The sequence below is a fragment of the Schistocerca serialis genome, chromosome 3 (genome assembly GCF_023864345.2).
Source record: "Schistocerca serialis cubense isolate TAMUIC-IGC-003099 chromosome 3, iqSchSeri2.2, whole genome shotgun sequence".
In the NCBI taxonomy this organism is placed as follows: domain Eukaryota; kingdom Metazoa; phylum Arthropoda; class Insecta; order Orthoptera; family Acrididae; genus Schistocerca; species Schistocerca serialis.
The window spans coordinates 989443209-989455105 of record NC_064640.1 but is presented as its reverse complement, the minus strand read 5'-3'; the positions used below and the strand labels follow the sequence as shown (position 1 = coordinate 989455105).

General features: G+C 38.0%; 1 non-coding gene across 1 annotated transcript; it reads left to right on the top strand.

Annotated features, from left to right (window-relative positions):
• Positions 1-439: 439 nt before the first annotated feature.
• Positions 440-513, top strand: Trnas-cga (transfer RNA serine (anticodon CGA)). Its single transcript has one exon. It is a non-coding gene; the product is annotated as a tRNA-Ser (tRNA).
• The last annotated feature ends 11384 nt before the right edge of the window (positions 514-11897 follow it).

The following is an 11897-nucleotide window of genomic DNA, read 5'->3' as shown; positions in this document are numbered from 1 at the left end:
TATTATACTTACACATGACAGAAAACCCTGAGGAAGCAAAAGATAGGAGAGTTATTAAGGCCGTTTTGCGACTCGTACAACACCTCCACTTAAGCTAGTAGATGACAAAATTACACCTACGTTGAAGACAACATTTGACTTTTCAGGCTATGCAAGGTAAGCGCAAAGGAGCAGTGACCACCCGTGCAGCCGACGTCGAGCAACGGACGCTGAGAAAGGGATATTTTACTGTCAATTACAATACTATGTTCTTTATTTATGTTTTATAGAAAGAAATGGTATATATATGATGTTTAGCCTTCACTAAAGTAGAAGGAAGTTCATGGTTGAACTCTTGAGAGGAAATTTGGTACGTTATTATATAGAGCTTCTGTAAAGTTTGGAAGGTAGGAGACGAGATACTGGCAGAAGTAAAGCTTTGAGACGGGGCGTGAGTCGTGCTTCGGTAGCTCAGTTGGTAGAGCACTTGCCCGCGAAAGGCAAAGGTCCCGAGTTCGAGTCTCGGTCGGTGCACACAGTTTTAATCTGCCAGGAAGTTTCATATCAGCGCACACTCCGCTGCAGAGTGAAAATCTCATTCTGGAAACATCCCCCAGGCTGTGGCTTAGCCGGGTCTCCGCAGTATCCTTTCTTTCAGGAGTGCTAGTTCTGCAAGGTTCGCAGGAGAGCTTCTGTAAAGTTTGGAAGGTAGGAGACGAGATACTGGCAGAAGTAAAGCTGTGAGACCTGGCGTGAGTCGTGCTTCGGTAGCTTAGTTGGTAGAGCACTTGCCCGCGAAAGGCAAAGGTCCCGAGTTCGAAAGGTTCGCAGGAGAGCTTCTGTAAAGTTTGGAAGGTAGGAGACGAGATACTGGCAGAAGTAAAGCTGTGAGACCGGGCGTGCCTCGTGCTTCGGTAGCTCAGTTGGTAGAGCACCTGCCCGCGAAAGGCAAAGGTCCCGAGTTCGAGTATCGGTCGGTGCACACAGTTTTAATCTGCCAGGAAGTTTCATATCAGCGCACACTCCGCTGCAGAGTGAAAATCTCATTCTGGATTACAAGCCTGGTCAACATCTAGCCAGGTATGGAATCAAAAGAAAGAAATGAATAATAAATGAAGGAAAGCCCATGCTTTAAATATTAAGTCTGATATCCCTTGGCACGCCCATGCCTGAATAAAGAAACTTAAAATGACCACAAACCTCAATAAAAGAAAGCAAATGGGACTTAGTACAATTTTTAATGTAAATATTTCACATGCATATTCTTGTAAATTTATATGTATTTTTATGTGTGTTAAATCTTTGCATATTGTCAACATATCTTGAAATGTGCCCACGAAATTTAAGCTTTCATAATTAATGATGTAAACATGCTTGGACAAAGTGAACTTTGTTAAAATGTGAATATGGCAAAAAGTGTTGCAAACTGTGTTAAACTGTGAACGTTAAGAGGGACGAATTTTGTGTTATTTGTGAAACTTATGGTGCATAAACCAGATAACTGTTTGTAAACCGATATAAACTGCAATTTACTTCGATGATAATGAGGATTTTCACACTGCAAATGAACGTTTGTTGGCGAGTGTAAACAACGTGATGAAACACCTACCTTTGCGAACTTCTACGCCGTTGTTCCTGGCCGGCCTTCAGGTGCTTTGGAGACAACAAACTCAGCACCTGTCGTAGGCGATATGGAGCCTAAAACTACATCGACCACATATGCCCCGGGAACAACAGTCATGAAAACGCACAAGGACCTGTAGTGTTGTGTCGTAACAGAAGACATGGACATTGCTTCATGCTCAGTCTTATGGTGTCACTGGACTTAACACGCCATTTACGCTGGAATAATAACTTGTAATGAACACTATGTGAAAGTGAATACTATGCAAGACTGTTATAACACAGCGATTTTGAAACTGCCGCACGCCACAATACAGTGATGCTATTGCACATGCGCAAAGACTACGTGCTGCCAGAGATGCATTGGGAAACCAACGCTGGAAGCACACATTAACTGCGCTGGCGAGCAGCTCGCTCAAACAAACTTTATGTAAATATATGTATATCAATTTTGTAAAAAGGCACAAAACTGTAACAACTGTATTTAGTGTATAAGTTTAGAAAGTAAGTATTGACAAATATTATCCCCTATGAATGCACGTGATCTTTCCTATATATATATATATATGGGCCGGCCGCGGTGGTATAGCGGCTCTAGGCGCGCAGTCCGGAACCGCGCGACTGCTACGGTCGCAGGTTCGAATCCTGCCTCGGGCATGGATGTGTGTGATGTCCTTAGGTTAGTTAGGTTTAAGTAGTTCTAAGTTCTAGGGGACTGATGACCACAGTAGTTAAGTCCCATAGTGCTCAGAGCCATTTGAACCATTTGACATATAGGTATATCTATTATGTTGTTTGCACTTTGCTAGCCTGCCACGCTAAATGTTTAGCAAGACTGTCGAGGGGGCGATGTAGCGGGACAATGAATTTCGCCGCGCTACACTCGTTATATCGTCGCAGCTGTATGAGCGCTCGACGGCAGAGAAAATATTTAGAAGACACTGAAGGTACAGAAATTGTAACTCTTTTTGTTTTCTACCCGCTCTTGTCTCCTGAGAGCGGAAGCTTAACTTCACTTATTCGCTAGTCTTGGTATGATTCAGAGGTAAAAATTTATTCGTTAGTCTTGGTCTGATTATGACGTACAAACTTATTGATGTGCAGCCGTATTATGGTAGCTTGTATGAAATTTGGAGGATGGAAGCAGCCGTAAAACACATTGCATTCAATATCAAGATGGTTTTAATTCGTAGACATTAGTAATTCGTGGACGATGAAATTTACTGCAAGATTTTGGATCAGCTACGACTTTTTCATGCAGAAATGAAGCAAGAGATTGTTGGCGAACAAGACCTGAACGCCGCCCGAGAGAAGACATATTAACTTGGTAATGAATGAACTCGTATCTACGCCATTTCCCCCTGTTAATCACATTTTGTTATTCTCTGTTCTCTTTCAAATAATTTTTGTCGTGGAAACTGGTTTGACTTGTGCTCAGAAACGCCACAAGGACCACCCCAACAATAGCTTTTCCGAATCACGAAGTCCGATAGCTTTTCTGTAATACGAAGTCGGAGTTGCATTTCATTCTTTCCCTTTTTCACGGTCATTAACGATTTTAAAAACCCCTATTTATTCACCATTTCTTCCCACATTTTCAACCTTTTCTTTTCTTCTATTTTTCTTTTTTATTAACCACTACAATGCCTATGGACAAATTGTCAAAATCCCCAATGGATCTCTCGCTTGATGAAAAGAAGCATTTCCACATTAATCAATAGTTTGATGGTTTTCTTCATTTTCTTGAGCATTGCATCCCAAGACAACACTGGTGCTGTGTACTGAAAGGCAGGGTCGAGTTTGCATGTGCTCATGCATACAGTCCCACAAGCAAACACATGTCTGTGTCCATGTATAGTCTTGTGTGTTCTCCCAAAGTTGGGATGTTAAATTCCTTCCAGACATTCACAGCATGATCTTACTCTGCATCAGTTATGGCATCACCCATGAGATTAATGGAGATTGCAGCCATGTTGGGTAGTCTCTTTTTGTTGAGTTTTGCCATACTGTCCAGATATTCATGTGGGAAAACCCCTTTTGTAGTCACAAGTTGAAAATTTGCATCATCAGGGAATACTCTTCGAGTGATGTGCATGTCACAGTGACACTCTGTTTCAACGAGTTTGTGGAATGGTGCCTGCATAACATGTAGCGAGTCAAGGAAGTGCAGCATAATTGTAGTCATTATTCATTTGGAGAATGATATATATTTCTTGATCCTCTCAAGCAGGACAACGATCTAATCACTGAGTGACATGTCACTGATCAGCAACATCTTGCTGTGTATGACCTGCTGAAAGTAAAGCCAGTACCCTGACTCTAACAATGTGTTGTATGCCTCCACATGGTATGTTACTGCAGTGCTGAACACAAATTGAATGAACCTGTTGTTGATACTGGACTGTTCATGGTGTGCCACTGTGGCAACAGTATGTTTACTTGATTAGGAAAGAGCAGCAAAGCACGTCAGTAGCAAACACCATCCAGTATATGGGATCTATTCAGATGATGCATGAAGTTCCTACATCAGTGAGTCCTCTAATATCATAAACTACATTTTAAAATAGTATTCCAAACTTTTGTTGAACAGTGTGTGTAAAAGGGAGTCGTAGATTAAGTTCACACATGATCTTACCCCAACTGGTTATGAGAGACATTTTGAAATATCGGGTACTGAACTAGAATTTTGAACTGACATTTTTTAAAAAACCTTTTTTTGTGTAAACTTATTACCTGGTGGAAATATATAAACTTTTTTTAATAAATTAACTGAGATTTTGGACAAAGTTTCAGTGTCCAAGAGTTAGAGACTCATTGAGGATACAAAAATACAAACAGAAATATCATAGTTGAAACCTGTAGCAGTCTCCTAAACATTCTTCATAGTTTTTGTATCTCACGTTTGGTCAACGGTACTACAAGGGTAACAATAACATTACCCTCAGGTAATGACGTTGTCACAAATATAGACACAGAAAACTGTTTTATACATGTAAAAGAGTTTGTACTCTCTACTTTTCTGCCAATCAATAAAAGAAAAAGCTGCATCAGATAAGCCGATTACACAGCAGACCTACAAAAAGCCTTCTTCAAAACCCAAAATTCAAGATTTTTCAAGGATATTGTTAGACAAAACTTGAAATGAAGTATGTACAGGAAACAATATAGATGAAAAATTCCTTACAATATTTACACTAAATTTAGAGCAGTCATTTTCAAAGGTATCAACATCAGGAGCAATTCCCAATAAAAACAAGTGGATAACAGAAGGTATAAGAAAGTAATCCCAGCTCATGAAATATATATAAGAAAAACTAATCGTGTGCCGGAGTTCATAAACTATTATCAAAGGTACAAAAAGATTCAGATTAATATGATGTTTGCTGAAAAGATGTTGGTTAATAACATTAAAATATTTAATCATGAAAAATAAAAGCAAAGCAGTTTGGAAGGTTGCAAAATAAGAAACAGAAACTGTATCGCAGAAACTTACTGACAACAGCTCAACAAATAATCCACAGAAATGAGCTAGTTTTTTCAATGAATATATGAGGTGCTCTCCAAAATTTTTGAGACTGGTGCTGCCATCTGTTGAAAACCTTAACTTTGGACTAATGCTCACCATCACCCTATAAGTAGTTCCCTTCAGCACACATAGACTTGCCCCAGCACTTCTGCCACTGGTCAAATGTTTTCTGGAAGTCCTGTTCTTTGAGAGTGTTTTATCACCACCAGTGATTTTTCTTGAATCCTCTCTATTGTGTGGAACTGAAGGCCTTTCAACTTGAGTTTCAGTTTTAGATATAGCACAAAGTCACAAGGTGCAAAATCTGACGAGTACAGTGGATGGGGTACAACTGCCACGTTGTTCTTTGCTAAAAAGGTCCTGATGTGCATGGATGTGTGACAAGGCGCATTGTCGTGATGCAGCAGCCAGTTCCCTTGGCGCCTAAGTTCGGGCCATTATCGCCACACAGTTTCACGGAGCCATCATAAAATGTCACAGTAGTAAGCAGAATTCACTGTTTGGTTGGGTGGGGTGAATTCTTTGTGCACAATTCCCTTGGTATCAAAGAAAACGATGATCGTGCTCTTCACTTTGCACTTCACCTGTCTCGGATTTTTGGGTCTTGGAGAGCCCGGGCTCTTCTACTTGTATGATTGTTGCTTTGTCGTACATGCGTGCTCTGTCCCCCAAACACTTGTTGACTCATTGCAAGGGTCTCCATAGCACTTTTCCCAAGATTCACACAGAATCTGATACACACACTCTGTTCTGTTTGAGGATCCATCATAAAATCGCCACACACCAAACACAGAGTATAATGGAAATCATTGTGGACACGCAACACGTCCTCCCAGCTGAATGCCACTCCACACACTGACTTATCAGATATGCAGCTCTCACCACCTAGCAGTCCAAAGATCTACTACTCCTACTTTCCAAATGGCAGCACCAGTCCCAAAAATTTTGGATTCCACCTCATATTTCTGTGTAGCAGCAAATTCCCAAAACTGAATGTTGTTCAAAAAACAAATTACGTGGCAAATATGATGATGCTGTTATACACCACAGAATATAAATTCAGGAAAAAAGAACAAGAATTAAAAAATAAGTAGTGGGTGTAAGTAAGGTGTCAGTCTATGTACTTAAAGAATGCATAGGTAGTATACAAGCTGCATTAATGGACATAGTAAATGAGTCTTACAGCACACGTAACTTTCTGGAGTAATTGAAACAGGCCAGAGTTGTGCCTCTACTAAGGAAAAGTAATGCAGGAGATACACAAAATTAAACAGCCGTTTCTCTGCTGTCATCATTCCAAACCAGGACTCAAACCAAGATTTTCCACTTAACACAAGTGGCCACCTTAACCACTTTGGCAATCTGAGCACAAATCATGGCTAGACACAAGCTTCCATATGTCATTGTCCATGTGTCACAACCTCCACTCATATGTTATGTATATTCCTGTCCAGGAACAACATCTTTATTGAGGGTCAAGGGCCAACAGCAGTGCCTGTGTTATTGAGAAGTATTATTGAATGTTCCTTCAGACATGCATGCATGCATTTGGAACAGTAGAACTATACATAATTGCCATTGACATTGATACATAAATCCCAGCATGTAGGAAGGGAGTGGGTGGCTTCAATGTAGAAAGTCCTGGGTTACTGACAGATTCAGTTTTCCATAGTGTACTGCATTTCTCTGACCTATCAGAGATTTTTTAAAGGACTGAAGATATTCAAGTCACATGGGTAGGTATCAGGGCAGGAGGATGTTCCAGGACCACCCATCAAAATTTTTGAAGGTGCTTGAGAGTGTTCCTGGCCACATGTGGCCTAGTGCAATCATGGAGAAGCACTACCCCAGTGACAGCTTGTCCCTTTGCTTATTCTTGATGGGCCGTTTGAGCCTCAGCTATGGTTTCAATCCATCTTGGCATTAATTATTGCACCCCATGATAACCAGTTAATGAGTAGAGGTCCTAATTGAAAAAGCAACTGAGCTGTACTTTTCCAGACTTCAGGGCAGAGTGGGCGCTTTTGATGAATGAAACCAGGATGCCACCACTCCATTTTCATCTGTTTGGAGAAAGGATTGAAGAGCTAACATCATGTTTCATCACATGCTGCAGTCTGAGCAATGAACTCTATTCCTTGCTCTGTGTATTGCAACAGATGGTTTAGGCAAACACCCACTCTCACTGTCTTCGGACTCTCTAAAAGACTTTGGGCACCCACTGTGCACAAACTTTACCATAAAAAAAAGCTTCTTGTGAGCTATGTGATGCACAGATCCTTTGATTATTGACAGTTGAACAGCGATATTCTATGTGGTGATTTGGTAATATGAATTTGAATTTATCAACCTTCGAACATTTTACATGTTATTGGCATAATTCTTTACATATAAAGCTATGAGACAAAAAGCACATAAAAATTTCATTATATTTAAATCAGTGACACAGTGTTACATATAATGTGAGAATTATCTGTGTAGGGACATTTTAACCAGTGATTTACTACAGCTTAGTATGACAGTAGTCAGAATTTTATGTAACTTAAATCTTATTTGTCATACTCTTTTAAGGAATAGCATGCTTCCTTCTTAAACTACTTTGCTAGAACATTCTTAAATGTATTATAGGGAACAGAATGGGCAGATTTTGTGTCAGTTGAAAAATCTGGTGCCTAGATATTTGTGGCTGTTGTGAACCTTAGCTAGCCTACTGTAGGGTTTATCAATTATTATGCAGTGCTTGTGTTGTGATCATGTGCAGACATCCTAAGATTAAAATTATTGAAATTATGTTTAACACTGATAAGGCAAATATACACATAGAGACTTGGGACTGTTATAATACTGAGCCCTTTGAACTGATCTTTACAAGATTCTCTTGGAGCCACCTGAATACAGTTTTTGAGCTAGGGCAGTTACCCCATAGAAGAGTTCCAGGGGTAAGGAGTTTTACATTATTCGTCATTTTGTACAGCAGATGAATCATTCAAGAAAGTTTTGAGCACAATTTGTTTGTACAACTTGCCCAGCTGAGCTTCAGATCTATATGGAAACCTAATACAGTTTGATTATTTTTTTATGTTTACAGGGGATACTTAAATTGAAAACAATGTCTACATCTACATGTCTTCAGTTTTGTTGTTATCAATTTGTAAATAATTTTCCTTCATCAAATTAAGTATGAAATTGTCATTTGCTTTGCTCTTGACTGCTCTAAATTCTGATCTATATGCCCTTGTAGCAGCTGTGTAAGATTCTTTCTCAGCTTGATTCTGTTGCAATCTGTCATAGTGCAGCATCATTTCTTCCCTAAGTTTGCGTGGGTGTGCCATGTATCAGTTTCTCAGTTCTTGAGGTTTATTACTCCGGTTCTGTTTTGTGTATCTGTGATACTTGCAACAACATGAGTTAAGGTTTTCTACTAATAATTCTAAAAAATTCTGTGTTGAATCATTGGCAGACATATCATTAGTGAGTACTGTATCCCAGTTTATGTGATTAAGGTTCAATTTATGTTCAGGTTCAGTTTATGTTCATCGGTTGGCCCGATTACTATTCCCAGTTTAGATGAAGAATTGTCTGTTTTGTTGCTTAGAGGATGTCTAAGCCACAGCCCTGCATGATCTGATATCCCAAGGTTTACTGTACAAAATTCAGTTTTATTTGCCTGAAAGTTGCAGATAATATTATCTAAGCAAGCACTGAGCCAGGTGGGTTTGTCATTTAAACAGTAGAAGTTTAATAATCTTATTATGTCTAATAGGTGCTTCACATGTTTGGTCTTATACCTAATATCTATGTTAATATCACCAAATATCAGATCTGCAATTTTTGTATTTTAAGATTATTGTCTCTCCAGTAAACAATATGTAATCCCAGATGTCATCCACTATCTCACTCATTTACATGTGATCCATTTTTTAGCAATAGTAAGGAGAAGCATAAGGAAAATGTATAACTACATTAAATTTCTTATGTGTTATGTTTGAACGTGATAGACCTTCCTATTGCTTCTGATGTAGACTGCCTCTGAGTATAATATCATTCATGTTCATAGTTTACCCATTGTGGATATGAAGAATAAGTACATTTCTCATCAGTAAATTAAAAAGCCAGGGCAGGAGAAATGAGTGCCATGAAGAAAAAAAGTAGAAGCATCACCATTCCTGACAGTGACAGCAGCATCATCATCACCATAATCATCATCATCATCAGATGAATCTTCATTAGTAACATCAGCAGAACTATCAGAAGCAGCAGCAGAACCATCAGCAGCAGCAACAGAGACAACATCAGCAGTGGTGTCACCAGTTGCAGAGATTCCAGCAGCAGTTTCAATAAAACCAACAGATAAGTGCATAGTTAACACCAAGTCAGAAAACAGCAACACAGAAGGGAATTTATCACAGAATGAAATAAAGTAAAGCAGGATAACATACATAAATAATGTTTAATACAGGACAGACTCTCAGCATATGATCAATATGAGACTCTCAGTAAGGAATATGCCCTCCTTGGACACTAATGCACATTTTGCACTTATTATTCGTGCTGGTTACCAAACTGTTTTAGTTATTTATGTTATTCATCATCCAAAAATAACACATATGATATAGGATTTGTCATTATAATGTTTACATGTAACCCATGATGACCATGCATAATGTAATAAACAAGCAAAGCAACTTACGTACCCACAGCACAGAAAGAGAGAACAAGCACTTAGTACACAAAACACGCATACTCATGACAAGCACATATATAGAGTATTAACTGCAACTTATGCATAAAATGTATTGGGGCATTTAACAGAATTTTTTATAAGTATTTCATAACTTGAAAATAAATTTAAATTCATTTAAATTATTGAAGGGAAGTAAAGGTTTCAATTTATTGTCTGAAACAGATATTCATTGACATTGTAGAAGCATTTATCAATCAGGTAATTTTTTACTTCATGCTTGAATTTACTCTTGTCTTCCAGCTCTTTAATTTGCTATGGAAGTGCATTTAAAAGCTTTATTCCTAAGTGGCTCACGTGATTCTGACTTCTGATTCTTGCTACATAGGTAATGTGGAAGACTTTACAATGCCTTGTATTGTGATTATGGTAGCTAGCATTGATTTGAAGATTACTGTTATTTTTGCTGATCATTTCCAGGCATTTTAAAATATATATAGATGATATTGTTCGTATCTTTAGCTGTTTAAGTAAAGGTCTACAGTGTGTTTATGGTGTGCTGTGAGTCATTATATGAATAGCTCTTTTTTGTATAATAAAAAATTTCTTTTAATCTAGACTTGGTTTTGTTCCAAACACATGCCATAACTTGCAACTGACTGGAAATAACCAAGTACACAGCTCTAGTACATTCTGGGCTGCATACCTTAGATATTATTCTTAAGTCAAAACATGCTGAACTGAGTTTTTGAGTGATATACACAACATATTCATTCCAGTTTAAATGTTGGTCAATCCACATTCCCAGAAACTTTATAGTACATGCCTTTTCTAGTTGTTTGTTTCCAAGCATCATGCACATATATTCCTCTTGACATTTACTTCCATACTGTATAAAGTTGGTTGTTTTGTAAAAGGCAGCTTATTTGAATAACACCGTGACTGTAAGTATGAGAGCACTTTTCTACTGTGGCACACAATGATTCTTTTATTGCTAATTATGTCACTTGTGTCATCTACAAATAATAGAATCTTGGCTGAGCTGTCTGGGACATGTATATCATTGGTATAGATTAGAAACAACAATGGATCCAGGAGGCTGTCCTGTGGAACACCTATTTCAGTTGTTTTGGTTCTGATATGAGTTTAAAATTTTGAAAATTGTGAATTGACCTCAGCTCAACAACTTGTGACCTGTTTTGCAGATGGGATTCAAACCTTTTTTTGACAGTACCCCTAATGCCTACTGATTCGTTTCCCAGTAGTATTTCTTGGTTCAAACATTGAAAGCTTTGGACAGATCTAAATTAATTCCAAAAACATGTTTATTTAACTCCAAGTTATTTCTGTTGTGTATTCCAAGACAGCTGTTCCTGTTCTGTACCTTGCCCAAAACCCATGATGACTGTTATTTATTAGTTTAGGTTTTTCTAGATATTTTGTGACACTTATTTTCATTATTACCTCAAGTATTTTAGGAAAAGCTGGAAGGAGTGATACAGTTCAGTAATTTTTTATTTTGTGTGTGTCACAATTTTTGTGCAGTGGTTAACATTAGAAATTTAAGCTCATCAGGAAATATCCCTTCACTAAAAGGCAAGTTTGCTATGTGCACTATAGATTTAACAATACATGATGCAGTTTTCTTAATCATTGATACAGATACTTCATCCACCCCAGGTGAGATTTTGGATTTCATACTTTTGATAGATTTTAGTACTTAATGTTAATCTGCTGGGATTGCCATAATGCAGTCACTGTTGGTTGTTGCTTATAGTTGCTACTTAAAGAATGGGGAATATTTACAAAATAATTGTTTGCATAGTCTGCCATGACTTATTTTTCTATAGAGATATTTTCATTATTTTTAATATTAACTTCCTGTTCTTTAGTTTGTCTCTGAGTTTATTTTTTTATATTTTCCCCCATCATTTTAGACACGTTATTAGCCTGCCTTATTAATCTATAATAGAATAATAATTTTTCCTTTGGTATTACTTCATGGTAAGTCTTTTTGTAGGTCCTCACATACTCAACAAATGCAAATCATTACATGATTTTAGCTTTAAACTTATTATTTTCATTGTT